This window comes from Coenobita brevimanus, chromosome 76 (genome assembly GCF_032717465.1).
Source record: "Coenobita brevimanus isolate Jiangsu-jjx chromosome 76, ASM3271746v2, whole genome shotgun sequence".
NCBI lineage: Eukaryota > Metazoa > Arthropoda > Malacostraca > Decapoda > Coenobitidae > Coenobita > Coenobita brevimanus.
Window position 1 is genome coordinate 3,508,678 of NC_137029.1, and position 26,509 is coordinate 3,535,186.

A 26,509-nucleotide genomic window follows, 5' to 3' on the forward strand; every position below is an offset into this window, starting at 1 on the left:
TTTACATGAAACGAGGGGACTACGATTGATAAAATGGAAACAAAAGTAACCCATTCAAGTTTGCAACTAGTAATAGCACTTCGTTTTTATGCAGCAGAGTGTGGCATAAAAATCTGAATTATAATGGTCACCAGCTAATGACGTTAGCCATTATAAGCGACTGAGACACCAGGTGTGAGTAGTGCTAATTGTAATGCTTGCAACTCCAGCCTCATCTGAACGTGAACTCAGTGGACTGCAGGCTGAGGCTGCCACTTTCCTGCAGTCCACCATCGTCTTTTTTTTGGAGAGGATGGGGAGAGAATTGAAGGATGTTTGTATAAAGAGGAAATTGAACCGTGCGGTTATGTTAGTGCCACCACATGAAGGCGACCCTCCCCAGCGCCAGTAAATGTGTTATTTACCCAGTATTATTATTACAGGCAGAACTAGAATGGGATACGATGGAACAAGACATTTCCAAAGCACAAAAATCCTTGTCGATCCGAGTGGTGGGTCTATCATAATCGAATATTCAGCCCGGAATACACTCCCGGTCTGAAGCTTATAATATGGGTCAACTGAACGGTGACAAAGATGAAGATATTGGGAAAGATTGGGTTTGGATGGGGAGCAAGAGGAAATGGAAAGGGAAGGGCGAAGGTGATGGAAGAGAATGAGAAAGAGAAGAGAGTGAAAGGGAAAGGATGACAGGGGAAGGAATGGGTGTGAGATCGAGGGGAGATAAGGGAAAGAGGTGATGGGGTGACGAGGAGGAAGAAGAGGTAGTCGAGAGGGGACGAATGCGGAGAAAAATTTAGCAAGCTAATAGGAAGATGAGCTGACGGGAAGGGACAAGAGGAAGGATGGGAAAGAGTGTAACAGAAGGAAGATAAGGAGGTGAGAGGGGAAGTGGTGACAGAGAAAGGAGAGGAGAGGGGGCAGGGAGAGAGAAATAAGGTAGGGTGACTATGGAAAGGACGGAGACAGGGTGAGAGAGGAAGATGAGGCGGCAGGAGGACGGAGAAGAAGATGGTAGGAGGCAGAGGGCGTCGATAAGGGATAGAAGGTAAAATGAGGCTGAAAGCACAAGTAGGAGAACGAGGAGTAGAGAATGAAGAAAGAGGAGGTCAAAGTAGTACAAAGGAAGACAAAGAACGACAGATCCAGAGAATGCATCAAAGCTGTTTATTATAAAGAAAACTCTAAATATGCTACCTATATCCATGCACTGAAGACAAGAACATCAGAGACAAAAGCGCTCGAAGGAGAACGAAAAACTGAAGGGCGGTGACAATGAAAATTCCGCACTCATACAGTGAAGAAGCTGGTGTGTGTGTGTGTGTGTGTGTGTGTGTGTGTGTGTGTGTGTGTGTGTGTGTGTGTGTGTGTGTGTGTGTGTATGTGTGTGTGTGTGTGTGGATAGATAATAACCATATAGCTAGACATAGACACAAATAGATAGGTAGACGGATAGATAGATGGACTGATAGATGGATACGTATGGAGGTAGACAGATAAAATAGATAGATAGTTAAAGACAACGCCAGACACAAGCAGGCAGACAGACAGCTAGCTATTATAGGTAGTTTGCCAGCTAGGTAGATGGATATTGATATTAGGTAACTAACTTCGCCTTTGACCTAAGAAATGTTGTTTATAAATCTTTGCATGGTTCATTATATAGAGAGAACATAGTATGCAAGCAAGAAATTTACAAGCAGATTATTAAAGTGTCTTTTCTAGATAATTTATTGCAAGAGTTGACAGGTAATTAGCGCTTGATTAATGATCTGGGGAAATTATACTGAGAGAGAGAGAGAGAGAGAGAGAGAGAGAGAGAGAGAGAGAATGGTGCCGTTTTTTAATATAATATATGCTTATACAAGGATGTCTTCTGACGGGCTCAATCTCGGTAAGAGGGGAAGTAAGTTTTTTGCGTAAAGTACTTGTTTAGTTGTTTGTTTTTCAGCGTCAGGCAAACCGTTACTGAAAATTTTCATTTCAGAAGAATTGGCAGTAAAAAAAAAAAAAAAAAATCACCTAGCTCTTCGTGAACACCTTGATAGTTTTGGTCTTTAGCAAAATAACCGATAACCATATAAACAATCTGCAACCGCCAGAGAACCGTGATTTAGGTATATTTAGCAGCGATAGAGAACAAACATTGTAACTTTTCATGCTGACTGGCAATCAGCGTAAGAGGATTTGCAGCTATCTTGCAAGACCACTGAGAAGATAGTTAACTTCTTCTGTAAGTATATCTCATTTAACCCCTCCAATCCTCTGACTTGTTTAGCATATTGATCTTAATGACGTCAGACAAATATTTTTTAAAAGAAAGGCTTTGAAGGGATTAGCAAAAGCTATACTCGTATATTTCTCCTTTAGTTATAAAAAATGCCTTAAACTGACAATAAAGCGTCTTGAGATAGTAAGGAGAAATTTTTAACAAGTCATCGAACTGAAGAGGCTAACTCATTTGACTCCACAATTCCTCTACAGCTTTGGGGAAAAAATTGTGAGTCCGTGGAAGTCGGAGTTAGGCAAAATAAATAAGTGTCTGACAAAAATTTACTCATCTGACCGTAAGATCACGTGGTAGTAGGTTAATTAAAATACCATAGCTCGACCGTGGCAGTCTAAATTTTATGCAGTATACGCAGATACAAAATGTCATGGTAAACTATAGGGACGCTCAGTAGGCTGCATACCTCTGCCACGCTCAGTCATTCTATTTTCCTAACTTATTGAACGTTCGATTGCGTTTGTATTTTCACTTACTTCTCAGTAAAATTTTATCACTTTACCCCTTTCACCCGGCGACTGTTTTTTCCGTTTCCAGATAATTTATTCAGTTTTAGAGAGATCCATGTACTGGAAGGATTTTATATTCTTCAGTTACCCTTCACCAAGAGAGGTCAACCCAGATCTTTATAAAATAATCTGATGGCGTCAAAAATAAAGTAAGCATGACGCAGCGAATTGAAGGGATTAATTAATAGGAATATTCCCACAACTTTCCGTCATGTTCTTCCCATTGGTTCTTTGCAACCTGTTGGACGAACAGAGCAAGGAAAAAACATTACCTCCATTGACCGGAACTCCATCAGTTGCGGGAGCTCCTTCCGGAGCGGCCATGTCCTCACTAACTATTTTCGGAAATTAGGTGCTTCACCCCACCAGACTTTAGCGGCTTTGGTGGAATTAAACAACACCTCACCACACCACACCATACGACCCTCTCATACTACACCACACCACACAAAATCACTCTGCCTCACCGTCACACCGCACCAGGAGCATTAACTGAGGAGCCCCGTGGTTTTACACATATATTACTTTTGCACTTGGTTAAATTTTACACGTGCTACCACCAGACGACTTCATTCAGTTTAGGACAGACTTCATTCAAGTTTGACAAGAGTTGGAGCAATGAAGCGATCTTTGTCGACTATATCTTTGCTCTCCAGTTCGAAAAGCCTGCATAAAGCTAAATAAAACCGTTTATTGGCAGCAGTCAGAAAATAAAAACTACATTATCTGAGCAAAGTTGTTTGTTGATGAAGAACTGAATAACGTGTCGTTTTCCAAAGGGCTTTGAAAATTTTTTAATGCATACTGTATTAATTAGTGTTTTTTTCTGTACTTTACACCATAATATCCTCTCGTGTGCTATTGATACAAATTGTGCTGACACTGAAACACTATGAATAACATCAAGTGAATACTAGGATGTGGTATGCAAATTTAATCACTAAAGAAAATGTGCTACGTGTTCCTTAACACCAGGAATACGGGTCAAAGTAAGTAGCAGTAGCTCTTGTAGCCCTGGGCTTTCATTCCACGTGAACTCTGTGGACCACAGGCTGAAGTTCCCCATCTCCTGCAGTTTACTATAGTCCTTTTGAGGGATATGGAAGGGAGAAAGGAACGTTTGTATACTCAGTCAGCTTCACCACCCGGTCATATCGATGCCTCCACGTGAAGCGCCCCTCTCCAGCACCGGTCATAATAAGTAAGCAGGTCACACAGCTGGCTGTGATTTTGGTTTCCTTTCATACCCAGAGCACGGGTCCCGCTGAAGCTTTACCAACTTTGTTCCCTGAGCACCAATTACTGCAAAACTTGAAAGAGATTATAGCGTAAATGGCCTTATTATGTATATTTTTCTCGTACGGTAGCGGAGTGAGAGGGGAGAGAAAGCGGAGGACGTTCCACAGGAAAGGAGATCCCCCCTAATACTAATACAGTGAAGATTGTGTAGGTCAGGGCATGAGTGTTAAGGGAATGTGTACTTCAGACTAATGAAAAAAAAAAAATCCAATGCTCCTGCAACATTAATGCAATGAAGGCTGTATAGATCAGGCCAGAAAAATTAAGGGAATATATACTACTGAATAATGGATGGTTACTGGGCAAGATGAATGTTAAGCTATATTGTGGTCTACTCTATGCTAAAAATATTTGTGTAAGTCTAAATAACGCTTTTTTTTCAACTGCTAATGGTAACTGGGGCTACTCACCATCCACTTAATTTAGGGCTTAGTGTAGTGCTACCTACTGGTGATTACAAAATGTACGACAGCTGACATGTTTCTTGTAACCAACGAAATCCTGTATTACCTTTACTAGGTTAACTGGTAAATTTAATGGTCTGGTAGGCTGTGTATTTAGTTACGGTGTTCCCAGCGCATGTGACCCATAACGGAATGATACTGATTTATTACACAGATAGTACCACACAGGGAATGGAGTTTAGTCAACCACCTTAACTGTCTGAGGTGAGTTGCCTGTCTCCTGGCTTTTATGATTCAGATGGTGGATTAAAGGATGGGTTAATAGACAAGTTGAAGGAATAAGCTACTAAGTCTTCCACACTAGCCAACCAAAAAGATAAATCGCATAGCACTCAACGTCCCCGTCCCGTCCCCTTCAAGACAGTCCCCGGGTTCACTGGGTCGATAAGGGTGTGGCCTCACATACTCGAAACATGTGATCGACAAGAGAAAACAAGGCTCGGGGGTCCGTCCAACGTTTAGGCTCAGATATTGCAATGGCCCTAACCCTGTACTTCTTTTTTTTTCTTGCCGATCACATGTTTCGGGCAAGTGTAACCGTACCCTATGAGCGACAGGAAGATTGCTTAGATTTCTTCTGCATCACTGTCTTGTAAAAGCGACAGATCAACCTCTTAGCATATACTGTACAGTACAGGAGAACAAATGGACCTCTCTTGGATTACTGTCTTTTTAAAAATAACCAACTGTAACTTATGACTTGTATTTAAAAGTAACCATATAAGCAGCTGCCCCATGCCATATACAAGTGGCCAGTTAGGTCATTCCCTCATCAGTGAGTTGTAAAAGTGACCAAGAATAGAACTATTAGACCATTTATACAGATAGTCAGCTAAACCGCTCTTGTACGTACGAGTACTTGTGAACAGCCAGATCATCCACGTATCATTCTATCATATTTGGGACAAATATAGCCATCCCTGCATCACTGACATAGTATAGATGATCTACCAGACAACCACTATATCGCTACACTCTGGACATGACCAATTAAGCCATACCTGTACCACTGGGTAACCTACTTGACCACCACTGTATCATCATTTTACACAGGTAACCAATTAGATCATCCACTTATCTCTAGGGGAGGCGGTGGCTGAATCGGTAGAGAGGCGACCTGCAGTTCTGATGGACCCAGGTTCGAATCCCGGCTGGGGCAGGGAACAGTTTAAGGATTTGAATTTCATAAAAAGCAGACTTTCCTGATCTACCAGATGACCCGCCGACATGTCATAAAAATACCCCCGCTAATACCAATACACCAGTCCTGTATGAGACAGCCCTAGCATGTATTCAATATGGACGGTGGGTGTTAGTGCCGAAGTGGTGACATGTAGAGAGGTGTATGGTATGTAGGAGGACTACTGGGCCTTGAGAGCAGGCTGTGAAGCCTATGTCCAGAGTCGGACACATAAAAAGAAAATATATATATATATATATATATATATATATATAGGCGACCAACTAGACCACACTTGTATTACTGGCTAGACAGGTGACCAGCCAGACTATTCCTGCGCCCCTGATAAACAGGAATTACCAACCTGACCATCACTGTATCTCTGGGTTATAATGCTGACAGCTGCTAGCCTATTCCTCTCTCCCTGGCCTATAATGGTGACCAGCGACAAAACCATTAGCACACTCATTGAAGCATCTATCTGTAGAGCCACGTGTAGTATCAAAGAGACTGACAAAGCTCACATCTCATCTGCATTACCAACATCAGAACTCTAATACAAAGGCATTATTATTATTATTATTATTATTATGGTTGTTGTACCTATTATTATTATTATTATTATTATTATTATTATTATTATCATTATCATCATCACATCATCATTACTGGAAATATTGGTCATTATATCCCACTTTGCGCTCATAATGAAAGTGCTTGTAGATGTCAACATAATTTACTTTACGTCCAGTGTAAAAGTGTTTGTTAATATTCACTTTGGGTCCGACTGTTGTAAAATCTGGGACTGCTGGATCCCCTTCATCTCAAGGACCTCAAGCACTGTACATTCTCATTACTATATGCGATCTTATTCCGCTTCGGAGAGACTTTTCGAACTGAAGAGGTTGGATACAGCCTTCCTTAACCCTTTCAGTAAGAGCGGCTTCCCCTTCTCAGGAATCGGCATAAATCAGTCAGTTGAATGCCATCTGGGCCAAGTGGTTAATGGCAAAGCAATCGTACATAGAGTAGGCAAACTGTGTTAATAAGAAAAGGGTAAAATGAAAGTAACTTCCTACTGTAGTTTAGGGAAATGGTACATATGATATAGCCTATTTATATTTCACCGGAATTTCTGATATGCATTTATAGGACACGACCGCCTTAAAATATATGCATTAAACCCGGACTTCATCATGGAGGAACATTAACCTTTCTTCTAAAATTATACTAATTTTCATCGTAATTTCTATCCTGCTATATTCTCTAATTTTCCGATATGCATTTATAGCACACGGGCACCTCAGTATACGTGCTGTAAACCAGAGCTCGCGATGAAAAGCCTTAATAATCTGTCCTAAGTCTATCCTAATTTTATCGTATTGTTTATTGTATTATTTGCTCCTGATTTTCCAATAGCGAATTATAGCCCACAGCAACCTCAAAACACATTAAATAAAACTCGAACTAGTGATGACAGAACCTTCATCTTTTATCCTAATTCTACCTTCATTTCTGTCCTAAATTTAACAGTGCTTTGTCTTAATTTTCCGATATGCATTGGTAGTACACAGCCACCTCAAAATACGTTCAGTAAACCTCAAACTCATATAATGTGTTACTAATTTATGTCCTAATTCATATTGCACTACTTTATCTTGATTTTCTGATGTGCATTTATAACACACAGATACTTCAAAATACACTGGAGTTAATCTCAAACGCATCACGCGGTAACCTTAACATGTTATCCAAACTGTATCTTAATTTCCGTCCTAATCTTCATTCAGCTATTTAATCCTAGTTCTCCGATATTCATTTAATACCACACAGCCACCTCAGAACATCATCATGAGGGATTCTTAATATTTTAGTTTTATCCTAGTATTTTATCTTAATTTTCCGATATGCATTTATACAGTTGCACACAGCCACCTCAAAATACCTGCAATATACCCCGAGCTTATGACGAGGGGGCTTAACGTTTCATTAAAATTCTATCTTTATTTTTCTCCAGATTTCAACTTTACTGTTGTATCTTAATTTTCCGATATGCATTTATAGCAACCCGGAGCTCATGACGAGGGGGGCCTTAATGCGGCTGTCTGTCTTCCTGTTCATCCCTGACGGGCCTCATTCCTTGCTGTCCACGGGAATATATGATTTTCGTCCCGCCCACCTCACCTCCCAGAAATTTCCTCCCTTCCTACCCTTGGTGAGGCACTTTATCTGCTTTATGAAAGACAAAATAATTGTGGCACTTCATGACTGTTTCATTAAGGACTACAAAAAACTTTAGTACCGTACATTGCAGCTTTATGTGTGCTTCATGAGGGACTGACTAATTGTTGTGCTCAGTGGCTCTGTATCTGCCCATGAGACTTTATAATTTTAGTGCCTTGTGGACGTTTATTTACTTCACTAAAGACAAAATACCTACAGTACTTCGTGTCTCTTTATCTGCTTTATAGAAGACAATAAATGTAGTACTGCGTATAAGTACAGTATATCATACTGACCTCATGACTCTTGATTAGGGAGTGGTTAGTGAGCATTAAAAAAACAACATGCACGTGTTTTCATTTCACACTTCCGTGAAATGTAAGAATTATACGCACCATAAAGCTGCTTTCCCCCTCCCTCCCCCTTGCCAACCCTCTCTACCTCCCCTCTCCTCCCCCTCTTCACCCTACTTTATGCCACCAGAGATTGGGGTACGTATCTTTGCATATGTCCATCACTATTCTTTCCTGGGAAGGGTCAAGTCGGATCGAAACTTTATGTGTATCGGTATGGGTAGAATTATTCTTCTATTACCTGTGCCTTCCCTCAGAATAGAAAGACATCTTTGTTAATCACTTCACTTATGAAGGTCTTCCCTTTGATGAATATGTATGTTTCTAGGACTGCCTTCGTTGTCAATTATTATTGCAGTTTTTCTTTCTTTGTATTGTAACTTATTTAATACTGAAAATGCCGTCCGTCATCTGTATTAGTGTGAGTGTGCTAGAAAACAAAAACGTACAAACTCAGTTGCAGTCTCCTCTGTCGTGGATAATGGTCTAAGGAAATGTAACTTTAATCTCCACAATCTATCCCGCCACCTACGATGTGGAAAGGAGGTGGAGATCCTGGAACCTCCCCTCCCCAAATCTTTAATTTATAGTGGTTATTGGCCTTTTAATCACCCTTGTGCACTTGACAGGCATAAATTTAGTTTCATCTGACTATGGTGTATTTACTCTAACCTGACAACGACCTTCACACCTTTTTGCTCAGCTGATAGCCAGGTATAATCAGACTAGAGGTCATTTCGACCTCATAACCAAGGCATATCAAATTTCATGCATCCACGACCAAGGACTCAAGTTGTGTGAGTGGCCTAGTTCCGTCAGATGTAAGCAGACCTACCGTGCCGAATACCAACTTTATTACAGTTGACTTCAGCCTCTTCACTGCTCACTCGTTAAAGGTCACTAGCAACATAATCAGCTTCAGTATAACACTTCCCTTCAGTTTAGTCCATTCATTTCACGCCATTCTTCCTCAGATATTTTTAAACACTTCAGTCCTATGGCGCCTTATTCATTTTATTTTTGTCACATCCAGTGGAATTTATTACACTTAAGGGAAACATCTTGCAGTGAGGGAATTTTGAATGCTATATCTCAGCTCTCGAGTTTAAATGGTCCGTCCAAAGCTGAATAAAATCGTCTGGTGGTAGAAAGAGTAATATGAGAGTACGGTATTCAACCCCGCAGTTATACAATCGCCACCTCTGTGAATACCTGAGTCTACTGTATCTGCTTTCATGTCTTTCTCTTACTTTGTTATTTTAGCAGTCGGCCCTCAACACCCAGCTTACTGTCCATTACTCACATCAGACTACTTGAAGCAGGTGAGGGAGCAAAACGTCCCCTGCTGAAGTCTTAAACCTGTGCTGCCCAGATTTTCATCGTGTTCCCGCTTATTCACTTGCATCACTGTCAGGAAAAGAGAATGCTATGGCTGTACGGTACATCTTTTCCATAGCGCTTCCCTGTGACTTGCACCATATTCCAGTGTTAATCTATTTTTACAGCTCAGAATAAAGATGAAGAGATGACAGTTTTAGGCCAGATTAGAATGAAAGGAGTATAGTCTGCCTACAAATCTACTAGTCACCGCCTGAATAGATACTGTTCTTTTTCCACACATTGCTGAGTCCCCCTCACACTTTTGTCCTCTATGACTAAAGTTGCTTCCTCCCCTACCTGCTGTAATACCAACTTCAAGGTAGCCTACCTATATATTTTTTTTCTAATCTTTTTATTCGTATTTAGATGAATTTTTGCTTTTCATCCTTATTATTATTATTATTATTATTATTAATCATCATCATCATCATCATCATATCATCATCATCATCATCATCATTGTTGTTTTACATGATAAAGCACTCTTCTGTGCCAAGTACTGGCTGCAGGCTCACAGTTTGTTTCTATCATGACAGGTGTCTGGTATATGCCGTCAGGACCAGAACATGCACGATCTTATATGCTAACGGGCGGGTGTGTGCACAAGCTCAGCAGCGTGCACGGGTGGCTGTGGACACGAATCCCGTTGTGTTTGGTTGGCTGTAGGCGCGCTGCTGATGTTTACCATCCTGCCAGCACCGCTGCTCCCTCGTGTTTTTGTTGTATCGGGGGTGCTTTTACGGCAAAATGTACTCGGTCGCATTTTTCTGAAGGTGCGCGGCTTTTAAACTGTCGGTTAGTCTGTTAGGTTTTCTTTCTTTTTCTTTTTTTCTGATGGTGCCTGGCTTTGTTTTGATGGTTAAGTGCTGTTTTTCAAGTGGATTTTTTTCTCTGTTTTTCCTCGCATTCTTTAGCTGCGTGACTTCCACCAGTGGTTGATTCACCTCTTAAGTCTTATGGCTTGCTCTAAATTTCAGGTTTATTGTCCATAAGTTAATTCTTTTCAGCGTAGGAAACATTTTTATTTTCGAATCAGGAATTAAGTATGTCTCGCTCATCTCTTCACAGCAAATGCAATCCCCTTAGATGTATTAAATCATGTGGCAGTGGCATAAATGTGTCTCTAAAATGAGTCACCTGCTTCAAGACGTAAAGTTATTTATGTTCCCTCTTCCTTAAAATTTGTCATTAGAAAGGCCTTCACCATGCACGAAGCAACGGGACAAAACAAACTTTGATATTTACCGAGCGATGTTTTGTGTGTGTGTGTGCGTGCGTGCGTGTGTGCGTGTGTGCTTGCTTTTGTGTGTGTGTGTGTGTGTGTGTGTGTGTGTGTGTGTGTGTGTGTGTGTGTGTGTGTGTGTGTGTGTGTGTGTGTGTGAGGCCTTTGTTAGGTCATGGACACGTAGAGTCAATTGTTTTTCCTGCTGCGTGCCATTCTTTCGCGTTGTCTGTTACACTATGTATCGCCCTAACAGGAATTTTGTTGCCTCTCTTTGTTTTCCTCTGTCACCTTTGTTTCTGAGTTTCAGTGCAAAACTAACTTCATTCATGTCACTGCAGTTATATAAACTGAATGCTTTTTCAATGATGACATCCCTTGTGTTTTGTAAATTTAAACCATATTTCCAGTTTAATATGTTCACTTTAATGCGGGAAAAAGGAAAGCAAAAATTTGAGCCTACCAAAATACTAATGACCTACAGAACAGCTTTTGTACGCTTGTTAAATTTTAGCCTTTCTGCTTCCGGTGCTGGAAAGGGATATCTGCACGCGGTGGGGTCGATGTGACCGATTGGTTCTACTGCATGGTTATACAAACGTCCCTCAGCTCCCTCTCTGTCTCCCAAAAGGAGTATGGAGGACTGCAGGAGAAGAGAAACTTCAGCCTGTAGTCGATTGGGTTTTAGGTACAGATGAGCCTTGGGTTGCAGCTACTACCGCTACCAAAGTCCAGACTACTGTTGCTGCTAAGTCTACTGTATCTGCTACTAATCCCGCTGCAACTTCTACTACCGCTGCTACTACTGTTGCTGCTGCTACTACTACTACTACTGTTACTACTACTACTACTACTACTGCTGCTGCTGCTGCTGCTGCTGCTGCTGCTGCAACAACAACTATTGCTTCTGCTACTGCTGCTTCTACTACTGCTGCTACTACTACTACTACTATTACTACCGCTACTACTACTACTACTACATCTGCGACTACTTGTACTACTACTTTTACTAATACATGACACTTCCGGACGAGCCTATTCCACTTTTTTACCCCTTTTATCAGGTGACCTTCTCCAGCTCAGAAAATCTCTCCTAAGCTAAATAAAGGCCTCTGACATTAGCCAGAATACTATTAGAAAGGCGTCATGTATGTCCAGCCCCTTAAAATTTGTTTTTCTTGCTGCTGTACTGGGGAGTGAGGCCTTCTTGCCATGGAACCAATATTGCTGGGCGAGTCTGCTACTTAATAATGCAGAAATCTCTTAGCTACCCTCCTATCCCCCGAAAGAGGGATATTTTATGAGCTGGGGAGTTAGACGCATCCTTCACTGATTTCTTTAGTACTGGGACTCTCTCCAAACCTGAATGTAACCGATTTGACGGTAATAAGATTAAACTTTATATAGATGTCACTATATTGAAGAAATTAAATTAAACTATGGTCTTTTTTACTCTAACTATGCCTAAATTTCCCATGGTTTCGTCTTGAGAATTGAACTGTAACAGACGACTGACACTTGAATAACGTTTTATTCACCAAGTAGTACAAGGGATAGGTTGTAAGTCGTAGCATTGTCTGTTTCTGCCACTGAGTTATGTGATATTATCTGCAAAAGGACCGACATCTTGACCAAATGAATGTGAAAGACGTAGAGTAAGACTTTTCCTTTGACGTGTATGCCCGTATCTGATCTGCCAGAATTAATATCTTAAGTGTACCTCAAGCGCAGAAAGTGTTATACTGTACTTCTTTCGCATTAACTTGGCCCAGATTTTCGTTCTTTTGCAGTTTTCCACGCAGCGGAAAAGGGCAGTACAGCAGCTGTACGTCCTCCCATATCACCTCTTCATGGCTAGCTTTATATTATTTAATATTATCTGTTATTACAGGTAGCATGAAAAATATGCCAGGTTAATGTAAAATACTTATGCATGTCCTCTTTTCACTACAATGACATATTATTTATTTTTGCTATCTTCAGACTTGTTGTAACTTATGTTTTTTTGAACTAGAAGAGTTAGATTAAGCCTTCTTTAACCCATTTAGTACTAGGCTTTCCCAATGCTTAGTACAATCGTCAGGAAATATCCAGAATTAACGATTTAGTGGATTGCACACACACACACACACACACACACACACACACACACACACACACACACACACACACACACACACACACACACACACACACACACACACACACACACACACACACACACAACATCTGGAATCGGGAAGAATAAAATAATGAATACGCTATCAAACACGACGGGGAGAGATGGTAAGGTCTGCTAGAATCTGATTTCTGTTAGTACCTAGGTTATATTAAAAAAAGTTCCTGACAAATCTTCCCGGCAAGCGAAGCATCATTAGCAGATAGTTATTGTAAGAAATGGGTTTTGCTTGGTTGTATATTTCACTCTAATATTCTCTCTAGTTTGCTTTTGAATAATATGGTAGCAGTGTAGGTAATGACAAACGTATATACAAGCAATATTTTACACCACCGTCAATTTGGAAAGATTTATAGCTATGGGCCAAGGTCGTTTGAGAGCAAAGGAAAGTGCTATCAGATTGTTAAATGAAAGTTAATAGACCCCTCACTGTAACCTGGCCCAGATTTTACTTGTCGGAACTAATTTTACGTAGCTCAGTAGCAATAAAAGACAATACTGCGACATTCATTTCATGACACTTCTTCGTGACAGGCATCATATTCTAATGTTACTCTGCCGTGTTGTTAAGGCTCTGCAGTCAAGACTGAGGGATCGCAGTTTTAGGCCAAGTTTAGGACATGTCGATCTGTAGAGTCTGTTTTAACGAATTTTCCATTATCAAACTGTTCACTGTCGCTGCCTTAAATCGAACTCGCGACTTTTAAATCAGTAGATCACTTACCCAACCATTTGACCACAAAATTTGATACTTGTAAAATACCTTGAGATTGGTCGGAAAGGCGGAGAGAATGAAGAATGAGAGACTGACTAGGAGGGTGTATGTGAGTAAGGTGGAGAGAGGGAGAGATGGAGGGTGAGACCGAGGGTAAGAGAGAGGTGGTGGAAAGGCATATGAGAGAGGGTGTGTGTGAACAGAAGGGACAGTCTGATGGCATAGGACAGACTGACATAGAGGCAAACCGTTCGTAGTAGTTGCTTCCTGGATTAAGGAGTCTGGTTCAGGATAGCCAGGCAGATAGATAGATAGATAGATGGATAGACAGACAGGCAAATTGAGAAATAAATAGATAGATAGTTGGATAGAAAGATAGATTTCCTTATCACATAATAAACAACCACTTCCATAACTCAACCATCTCCTCCCCAGTTCCTTAGCGGGTAAAAACAACTGCATCGCTCCACTGGTCACGGCAATGCTCTCTTCTTTTATCAGTAGCAAGGAGGGGGATCCTATGTAGAGGGTGGAGTGATTGGCAGTGTGGCGATGTTTTATGCAGTGTCGTGGACTAGTATTCTCGTGGGTTAAGGAAGCTCCCTAACGTCTTTTCCTTAGCGATTCGTTCTTGGTTATAGGTGGTAAATATCATTTTGTATATTGTTTATGCAGAATATGGCGATATTGGAAGGGTTTATGTAACAGAAGAGGACAGTACGGTGTATTAAGCAAAATAAATCACTAATGAAAAGGTGTTTTATTTTTTTTGTGTGTATCAGGTTAGGTTTGTTCTCTATGTGTCGAGTTAGGTTTGTTCTCTGTGTATAAGGCTAGGCTTGTTCTCTGTGTATCAGGTTAGGTTTGTTCTCTGTGTATCAGGTTAGGTTTGTTCTCTGAGTATCAGGTTAGGTTTGTTCTCTGAGTATCAGGTTAGGTTTGTTCTCTGTATCAGGGTATGTCGAGTTGCTAATCAGTTACACTGATTTGTTAGGTTAGGTAAGGATAGGCTTTATGTTGGAGTAAAATAAGAAAGATGGAAGAATCATCATACTGGGAAAATCAAGTTTCGCGTATAGTGCAAAAGTGGTATACCGAACGGAAATCTGCAGCCTGTGCCACAACAACAACCTTCCTGTTACCAGCAAATTACTATATTCAGTGTAAGAGACCTCCCTAGTATTGGAAAGGCTAATGAAGTCTCTGCCTGATACCTCCAATTCGAACACTTTATGATTAATAAAATTGCCTGAAGATACTAAACAAATGTAATTACGTCCTCATATTCGAGTTAAAACATTTTTATTTTTCACACCGACTTTGACTAGACCTATATAATACATTTTATATGCTCCATTCGTTAGTGTGCCGTCCCTCTATCAAGCTGCTATAATTGGTTGATCACTTAAAGCCGAAATGTTCCCTATATTCTTTTCTTCTTAAAGTCCGAGAGTTAAGTTTTGTATATCATAACTTTCTACGACACTATTCATTCAGCGCAGTGATAGTTTTAGGTAACTCATCACTGTGTGACAAGCCAAACGTTTTCCAGCACTCCAGGAAACTATTTACTGACCTGTATCCTCGTCGGTTAAAGCGGCATACTAACACCTTTTCCTAAGCATTTTATTTATTTTTTTGTTACAGTTTACTTATCACTCAGTGTAGAGTTACGTAAAGATATCAGTATTTCTAGCGAGTGGAATGGAGCACAAATGGTAAGGGGAGGAATGTTGATGTGCGGAGGAGAGGAGGTAGGCTCTTTCAGCTCCAACCAGGCCTAAAATTACGATCTCTTCACCTTACAATGCAGTGTTGTAATAACAGGTTAACGCTAAAATGTATTGCTAGCCACAAAGAAGTGTTGTAGAGAAATATATTTTAGACTTGTGGTCGAGCGGCTTTTATATCTTGTAGTAGTTTCCCCACCAGATGTCATGTAGTGACGGGAGAGGTAAAGAATAGTATGGGACTATCTTTATTTGTCTTGGAAATATTAAACAGGTATAATAGTATAAGTCCTGGGTAGCTACCTCCCTGTCTCGCTATCTCTCTCTCTCTCTGTTCTCAAGCTAATCTCCGTCTCGACCTCTCTATAGGGTCGCTTGTCTCCTTCTGTCTAGCCTGTTCGGTGGCTAATCTAGGTCTGAGCTCTCTTTCCTAAATTCTGGTATAGCAGGGGTGTGTCACATATCTTCCTCATGGCAACAGAACTTTCTCACGAGAGGACTGCAGACAGCTAACTGAATCATCTCCTTACTGGCCGCTGTCGTCAGCTTTCCCCCGTGTAAGCGTTTAGCGCTGCTCGCTTCTCGCAAACACAACACCTTCTCATCATTTGACTTCCTGCTTCTATCTGTCTCTCTATCTATCTATTTATCTATCTATCTAGTATGATTTGCAATTATAATATGGAGACCTACCACATTGCTCTGCCGCGCAAAAATGGCGTACCATCGACATTTAATAGTCATAACATATTAATACATATTATATATACATTATAATGAACTTATAAGCTAATTAAGTGAAATACATAATATTGGAAAGTAACATAATTGTATGAATATTGTATACATATATTATTCATAGTAAATAGTGATTATTCAGTAATATTACGCATATAATTGTGCAATGGTAATACTGCTAGGTTATACATTACATATTTGAGTTATCACTTTAGTAATGTCTAATATTTCACCTAACTTGTATGATGATACTGGTAATACAGAATTGTGCTATAATTGTATGACTTATATTGTGCTAACATTGTGGTACTACATAATTGTAACATTTTATGAATTGTTACTAAATATTGTGTTAATGCATAATTGTGTTGGCCTTATAATTGTAGTTACATAAAAGTTACATCTTGTTAATGCAACTGTTTTGTCGTTACATAAATGTTACATATCGTTTGTAGGTACATAATGTTGTTAAAGTTACATAAAAGTTACATCTTGTTAATGCAACTGTTACATAATTGGCAAAGTGTACCATAATGCAATCGTTTGTCGTTACATAATTGTTACATATCGTTTGTAGGTACATAATTGTAGTTAAAGTTACATAAAAGTTACATCTTGTTAATGCAACTGTTACATAATTGGCAAAGTGTAACATAATGCAATCGTTTGTCGTTACATAATTATAATATGGAGTAACATAATTGTAATAACTGCAGTCCTAACATATGCTGCGGTCGATGATAGTGATGATGTGTCGTGCCACTTGTATGTGGAGACAACAATTTGCTTTTTTGTTTGTAGTTTATGTGGTATTTTGGCTTATGTAGTAACACTTACACTTATTTTCATTTGTTTGTTATGTGATCTTACTCTATTTCTCTTTTTTTCTGTTTTACTTTTCTTTCTTTCTTTCTTTTTTTTTTTTTTTGTATGTATTGATTGTCCATAGTTTGTTTCTCTTTGCTTGTGTACGCTTGTTTCCATGTTGTTCATGGTTACATAATTACTGGCTAATTTTCTTGGGATACTTTTTCAAAGTTTAGTTTATATTGCACAGATACTATAAAATGATATTATATAGTCCCATATTTTGTTATTTTATATAAAAAAATATATATACATATATACAGTATTAACTATACACACTGACTTGTTCACCTGTACCTATCGTGAGTAATATGTGTGTCAGCACTGTGTGGAAATCATTGTCTTCACGATTGTGTTGAAGATGTTCACTCTTGCTAACGGCATTTGTGTTGGCCATTTTTTTTTTTTTTTTCTAGTTTACCTTGTAACTTAATTTGTATGTTTCCACTAGGTAGCTTTAATTAATAAATGTTTAATACAGTTCTTTTAATTGCTCACTGAGTAACTGTGATGGTATATTTTCTTTATCGCTTGTAGATATAATAATGTATAGTTGTATGTATGAAACACGTATTTTATGTAGGTATGAATGGTAACACTCGTTGGTAGTAAATAAATGTTATAATAAATGAATGAATATATACAGTGTAGAATATTTATTGTTGGTGATTATTTAGTGTTTGAGTTATGCAGATAACTGAAGTAAGTATGTGTATTTAAGTAGTAACTATACAGCACGTTTTATATGTTTGTGCAGAAGCATATTGTCTATCACTGTGTATTGTATAAATGAAGTAACTATGTAACTTACTAATTTTTACCGTGGTGGGAAATGGTGTGAGTGGTGGTGCAGGTGGTGTGTTGACTGACGTGGCGTCTGTTCAGCAAGCACGCATGATGACCTCAACTTCCCACACTGGTAGCTGTGGTGAGTGAATGAGTAGCGATGAGTAACTTGAGTGAAGACGAGTGAGTAAGATGAGTTGTAAATATGGACTTGGTGGTTTGCTGCGTGCATTGACCTCTTCACACCTGCGTAAGCGTTGGGGGTTTGGTGGATGTAGCAGAGAGAGGAGGGTGAGGTCTGGTGGTTATGAGTTGTGAATCGTCTCTCACTCTTCGTTTGTTTGTTTGTTTTCTTTCTTTCTTGATGTATTCTTGGTCCTTTTTTCTTGTGATTTACTCGTTGTGGGATGAAAACTGCCGCTACTTGTAGGTGCGTGTAGAAGATTATACAGACGACGTAGAGTTGTTAATTGTAGTTGATTGTAGATGGCTGTAGTTGATTGTAGATGGCTGTAGACTTTGTAGAACTGAAGCTAACCTTGTAGTCTCGGTTGCTTTTGTAGAAATTTGCTTTTAATTCGGAGACGATGTCCGCAGATTTGCTGGTTTGTCGTTAAGCTACGTGCAAGGCGTCGAGTGATCTCTTGACCTCTGCATCAGCGTAATGATCTGGGAGACGGAGGGGGCAGGAGCTGATATTGTTGGTTGTTGTCAATCTTGATATTTTGTAGGAATTTAATGTTGATTCGTAGACGAGGTTCGTATACGTTCGCTGCTACCAAATGTCATAAAGACTTTGTATCATAAAGCAGCGACTTGTATTTGCTTGTAGAGGCGTATATTTTAGACTTGTGGTCGAGCGGCTTTTATATCTTGTAGTAGTTTCCCCACCAGATGTCATGTAGTGACGGGAGAGGTAAAGAATAGTATGGGACTATCTTTATTTGTCTTGGAAATATTAAACAGGTATAATAGTATAAGTCCTGGGTAGCTACCTCCCTGTCTCGCTATCTCTCTCTCTCTCTCTGTTCTCAAGCTAATCTCCGTCTCGACCTCTCTATAGGGTCGCTTGTCTCCTTCTGTCTAGCCTGTTCGGTGGCTAATCTAGGTCTGAGCTCTCTTTCCTAAATTCTGGTATAGCAGGGGTGTGTCACATATCTTCCTCATGGCAACAGAACTTTCTCACGAGAGGACTGCAGACAGCTAACTGAATCATCTCCTTACTGGCCGCTGTCGTCACAATATTGTCTTTTTCTGCCACTGAGCTACGTGAATTAAGCTGCAAATGGACGAAAATTTGGGCCAACTTAGTGTAAAAATAGCACAGTAAGAGTGTGGACGTGAAAGCGGTGTGCATTAGCTTAGATGCAAGCGAGAGTGCCTCAGGAATGGTAGATGTAGTAGCACAGAGACTTGGGTATATTGTAACACAGAAAAGAGTATAGTGAGATGGATAATGGTACTGTTTAATGAATCCTTGTTTAGTAACACAGATAACAAGATGAAAACCCGGATAATTGTATAGCAACTCGAAAACAGTAATGTGATTGACGGTTTAGTAATCTGGAAAATAATACAATGAAACGAAGAACATAATAGCAGCATAGATGATGTTATAGTGACGTGGATAATAATGCAACGCACTGATAGAATTACTGTAACACATAATAGTATAGTAACATGAATAGTAGTGTTGTAACATGGATATTAGTAAAGTAAGACAGATAATAACGTAGTAACTTGGATAATTTGGATAATGTAGCAGCATGGATAATAGGATAATTATACGAATAATGGAAATATGATTAATGGTGTAATGACATGGATAATAGTGCAGTAACGCGGATAATTATATATTGGCATGAATAATAGTATTGTAACCTGGGTAACAATATTGTAACATGGATAATATTCTAGTAACGGATAATACTTTAGTAAAAAGGATGATAATTAAACTTGTCACCATGACTTGCTTTAAAATTATCATCTCTCCGTCTTGAAATATGAAGTGTTGCTAGAGATTAATATTAGAATTCAATGATAATCAGAAGACGTGCGGTGGAAAGGATGTAGAGCCCTTATCATTGTCATTTTCTGCCACTGAGCTACGTGAAATAAGCTGGAAAAGGACGCAAATCTTAGGCAAGTTAAGATGGAAAGAGTAAAGTAACCTGGATGTAGTTAAGAGAGAAAAGTCGATAGAGTACATTGGGGATTCCTTTAACATTATGAGTCGGAAAAGTGCTTCTTGAACCGCATTAAGGATGCCGAAAGAAAGGAAAAAGTCTTATTCGTTGCGTTTCCTGACATGATTCAAGGTTTGGCCCATATATTCATCGGTTTAGGCTTCCTAGCACTTCTCTCTTGCCCTTTTCACTCTAACTTGGCTTAATATTACCATCTCTTTATATTGGATACTGAGTTGTAATAAGATATTAACACCAGATTATGATGTGAGTCACGATCAAGTCATGGAAATTATGCAGAGCTATTGTACAGTCTTAGTCGGTCACTGAGATAAGTGAAAGAAGCTGCAAAAGGACAAAAATCTGGACCAAGTTAAGGTAAAGGGAGTATGATTAATTTTATTGTAGGTGACCCTAATATTCTCTTGCATGTCAGTAGTGCAAACTATTTTGACATTAAAAGAAACAAGAAACGGTGCCAAGGCATAGCAAACCCGTCCCCGGCAGTCATTTTAATGCTGACGTATAACCACACATATCTAGTCAAAGATAACACATATCAAATCTGGAGTAAATCGGGTGAAAATCGATGATTTTATGCCCATTTGAAATTTTAGGCCCGACCCGCCTAACTTTGACCCCACCTACCGCTAACTGGGGGGTGACCCCACTGACGTAATGAGGCATGTTATAGGATGCAGATTTAAAACATGCACCTTCAGGTTTTGGTTTCATGTCGATATGACGAATGTGAAATGAGTGAAAAAACGATTTTTACTGGTCCCCCATTTTTTTTCTTTTTTACATTATTGGCCCTACAGCCTGGGCCTTGGCCCAATTTGGCCCAAAATTTAATCAGGTGATCAGGTGTTCAGAAGTTCATCAGTAGTTTTCGCGTGAAGTTGTTAACAGACAGACAGGAAGCAGACAGACAGACAGACGAACAAACATACAGTACAAACCGAGTGAAACAATACCAGTCCCCCGAGCCCCGCCGGGGAGGGGACTGGTAAATGTCATGCATGCGTGTACTAAAGTGTATTATGGAAAAGAAATCCCCAAATTTAAATGACAGAAAGCCACCTAACTTCACAAGAATATGACACTCAGTATGTTACTTTGGAAGAGGGATGTGATAATGTAGTCAGACGTACGACGGTGCGAAAAGGAAAGCAGGCATTGTAAAGAAGTGTCTTCCCTCACGCCACAAAGAATATGTAGGTCGAGAGGTACGGAATGGGAAGTGTGACTGAATTTTCATGAAGCAATACATATACGGGTTCCCTTCTTTCTCTCCTCTGGTGATATACATTTTTTTTTTTGTTTAAGCGTGCGGGCATTTTATTACCTTTAGGCCAGTTGTGTGGTGTAGATTACTTCCAGGATGATGTTAATAATTTAAAAACATTTTTTTTTCAGAAAATTCTCGGAATAATTATTAACTCACGATCAAGGCAGCTCTAGTATTCAATTCCGGTAAACACCAGTTATATTCATCTGCCAGTGAGCCATTAGTGCCTAAGAGTGTTAATGGATTAAATGTTGTAACCATGAAATACGATTATCGACCTTTGTTCTTAGTGCAAATAATCTGGCTGGTTTGTATCCTCTTCTCTTGCCATCATCTAGTGTTGCCTGTCCTATATCCACAAGCTTTCAAGTAATTAACTCCAGTTATTTTATATAATCGTATATTGCCTCTTACGAACTGCGAACAGTTACTATTTTTTCTATGGGCTTTCTATTGCCTCTTATGAACTGCGAACAGTTACTATGTTTTTCTATGAGCTTTGCAATTATGTACATTGGGTTTCCAAAGACTAATATGCTGATTCATACATGATTTTGTTATGCATACTTTGATAATTTACAAGTAGCCCTTTCCAACCTTCTTGTCTAGTCTAGCTTATTCTTGCTGCTAAATACCTAATCTAGCCAAATTTGACCAATGGCCTAATACAGTATATTCACTATAATTTCTGTAAGAATATCATACATCACTTCAATTTCTATTCTTCAGACACACTGGCCAGCTGCCAGTTAACTAGTTGAAGGCCATGTCGGCAAGACGCAGGTATACGTGGTCCACGTACGCGGTTATTCATTGCCGACTTACTCCTATTCCCAATGTGTGTGATATGTGTAGTTGGTGTGAATGTTACTGAAAGCGTTAAGAGATATATTTTCAGATGGTTTGGCCATGTGAAGAGGATGGAGGATGACTAAAAATAGTGTTTGAGAGTGTGGTGGAGAGGGAGAGGATGAGGGAGAGATCACGAATGGGATGGAGGAATGGGGTGGAGAAATATATGAGAGAGGGTTCTAGGAGTTGGAGGGAGAGCAATCAAAGGGCAGAGGACAGCGCGCCGTGTAGGCACTTTGTGGCCACCCATTCCGGGAAAAAGGCGTCTGGCAGTAGACAGATAAATATAAATAAATAGAGAGAGAGAGAGAGAGAGAGAGAGAGAGAGAGAGAGAGAGAATTCATGGAGAGCATGGATTCAAGAGTAATATGGAAAAATGCTCTGGTCAGGAAGAAGCGTCAGAAAACCACCTAAGCTGATAAGGATACGGCCTTTAAGCTGCCAAGGGTATTCTTCACCCAACCATCCTGTGGGTTAGTGTTATAAAAATGCCAACCTGCCTCCGTAGTAACGCAAGTTCTTCTCGTGGTAAGGTTGTTTGCAGGTGGTACTGGAAGATTCATAGCCCGTTCTTCTTAACGATTTGGTATGTGCATTACATCTTTATTTCCTCTGTTACTTTTATATTTTTAGTGCCGACATACTTTGCTTCAGTAACATACAAGAAGCAAAATAAATCGCTGGGGAGGTTTGCGAAATATCCGAAGCGACGAAAAATACAGGTCATAGACATAACCTGAATGAAAGGACGTCCCTCAGCTAACTTATGCGTCTGATTCAGCATAAATGAAAAGTGTAAGGCTTTGGCATTAGTGACGGGGATAAGTCTTTCAATCCGATAACGTATTTTATGTTTTACTCTTGCTCCTGGTGCTGAAGAGGGATGCCTTCATGTGGTGGCACCGATAAAACTGATCGGTTTAGCTGCCTGGTTATACAAACCTCCCTCAACTACTCACCAGTTCCCCGAAAGAAGGATAGTGGACAGTCAGGGAAGAGCACCTTCAGTCTGCGGTCCACCAGGTTCACATTACAAATGAACCTTGGGCTAGAACTGATATTGTTTTTGACATTACCAGCTTATACTATTCAGCTCACGATGAGTTCCCTAGCAGTAAAGTATTGATGACTGCTTTGCCTAATCCCTTAATTCTGAGTAGTTTCTCTCAAACAGAATAAACTGCCTGGAGCTGGCAAGAAAGAAAAGTATAAAAACACATCTCCGAATTCAAGGTATTAAAGAGGAATGGGGGAAAGGTGACTTCTCTGAAGGATCATAGCAAACTACTAATGCAAAAGCCCGTGTAGAAGTTTACAAGCATGAGTTCCGTGTGCTGGATTGAATGGAGTTTCTATGATAATAATAATAATAGTAATAATAATAATAATAATAATAAAGAAAGAGAGAAAGCAAAATAATTATATCCATTATCATATTATTCAGGTTCCATTATTTTTAGGTCCTTCATTCACATGACGTATTTTCTATCATTCTTGTTACCTTCAGACGATTTTATTCAGCTCAGGGAGAGGGATCAAGCTGTCAGGGGTTAATGGCGACAATTTCTAACCACGACTCTACAAATGGTCCCTGTATAGTTAAAGTCGTCTGAAACTACCGGTAGTAAGTATAAGCTAGTAAATATAATCGAATTCAGTGGGTATATGTTACAGTAAAAGCATCTCAAGGTTTATATTATTTGTATTAAAACTATCGATGTTTGAATCAAAAAGAGGAAAATTTAGTGATGGACATCAGCTGCAACAAAAATATATATGAAACACTGGAGGGATAAGGAAGAAAGTCAAGCAATGCTCTATTTATTTTTGGCAACAAAAGTAGAGAGAAAGAAAGGATTCATAAAATGGAGTAAGTATGAACCCATAACTAGAGGGAGATAGTCTGAAATGAAAGGGGAGAGGGGGTAGCTAAGTTGGAGGAAATGGAAGTTGAGAGAGAGAGAGAGAGAGAGAGAGTCTTTGAAGGAGAGACGAGTGAAATATACTGAGGAATTGTTTCTTGATTTTCCTACATTAAAGTTTTCCATAGCAAGAAGGTCAAAGAAAGGAGAATGCATAATATTTCCATGTATCTCTTCACCCAGTAAATGTAAGGCTCGCTGTCTTTAATGCTACTAAAGGACAACGACAGCGACGTTGATGATAACGATGTTGAAGACGACGACGACGACGACGACGACGATGATGATGATGATGATGATGAAGAAATGGCAGGGCAGATAATTCCGACTCTCTCTCCTACAAAACTAAGAATTCTGCAGGCAGGAGGGAAAAGGAATTGAGAGTGCAGATCTTCCCACGTTTCTAGTTCGTCCTGTAATAATAACCAGTACTTACAGCGGAGAGTTATCGTCATAGTTAAGAACATAAAATTATCGTGAATTATTCTGTGGATGTCAGGCCAGTACTGTGGGTCATGCGTGCCTGGGGCGACTATCTAGAGAGCGAGGAGATCAATACGTCAAGCTGGGAGGAGGGGGTAGTGAGAGCAGCAAGGCAGGAGTCAGCTGGCGGCAGGCAGATGCATATATTACCGCAAACAACAACAGCGCTCCTGGTGGTTAGTGTCCTACTCACTAACTTGGCTTAACACCCAATGGTTCGTTCACTTTAACTTGGTCCAGGTTTTCGTCCTTTTGCAGCTTATTTCCAGTAGTTCAGTGACGGAATTAGAAAATACTATAATCCTACATCCTTTCCACCGTGCTTCTTCGTGACTGGCACCACATTCTAGCGACAATCTATTGCTACAGCTCAGCACGCAGGAAAGAGATTGAATTTTAGGTTAGGTTAAAGTGAACAGAGTATACCACCAAACGATGTAATTCTAATTAGGACAGACCTCTGCTGTGGCAGGGATGGGGTTAATGTAGAGTATGTGTGACCTTCCTTTTAGAAAACTTTTTATACCCAAGAATATCATCCACTGCTGACAGCAATAATGTGTAACTCGTCATCGGACTGAAGTGGTTAATCTATTTGCTACCATGACATATCGTCAATGCAGATGATTTCATTCAGCCTGCCTTGCACACTTGTCTTATTCGACTTTCGTGAAATACAGCTTTCCGATGTGAAGGAACTCACCTCAATCATCCCATCTGAATAGAATGGAGTCAAAGGTTTTTATCTGGCCATCTCCCCTCCTCCGTGTCCCATTGACTCAATAAAACATTTTTGCTACCGTGTTAAATTTCTCTTTCATAACTACTTTTATTTAAGCGGTCACTGGTTAGTTGCTCGCTTGTATGACTCTCTATACCTGGAAAAAAAAAAAAAGTCTGGATACAGCAAGGAAAAAGTAAGGCAAGAAAGATGGCTCAGAGAAAGCAACACCCGCACCTACCAACTGGTTTAATAGCCAAATTCTAACCTCTGTGCTGTGGCTTTCACATTTGACAGATCGCAGATCGAATTACTTCATTCATCCGTAACTACATATCCTTCCACCAGCTATGATTCATTTCACATCAAAACCCATAACTTATAAGTCAACTGCCCACGGGTCTTGACCTTTGACTGATTGCAGTCAAAATCGAATCCTTGTTTCACACTAAAGCCTTTAGCAAAGTTTGGTCTAAATCGGTTAAAAATTAAGTTATTTTTCCGTGTGACCTTCACCTTTGACCTGTTAGAACAACAGGTCAAAGGTGAAGGTCACACGGAAAAATAACTTAATTTTTAACCGATTTAGACCAAACTTTGCTAAAGGCTTTAGTGTGAAACAAGGATTCAGCCTCTTCAGTGATCCTCAAGTCTTCTACCAAGACTGATCTATATTAGATCAAATCTGTTCTTTTCTTTACACAGATACACGGGTCGAAATATGACCTTGCCCTCTGAACCTGACCTTTGACTCACTGTTCTCAGAAATGAATCCCCATGTTCTTGCCTTACCCTTAAGACTTCCACCAGGTTTGGTTCAAAACAGATCAAAAACTGAGTTGACCTTGCCTAGTTATCTTCCACTGTAACCTTTCCTTTAACACCTGCCCACTAATTTTTCTCAAGGTCGAATCCATTTACACTTGCCATTGACAGGCAGGCAAACAGACAGACAGATAGATAGATAGATTGATATATAGATAGAAAAACTACAGCTGATTGATGGAGTCTTCTCCTTCAGTTGAAGAGAGAGACACGCAGGTTTGGTGGCAATGTGTAGTTCCCTTTTGTCATATTACACTAAAAGAACAATGCATGTCACATTGTCCCTATTGTTCCAC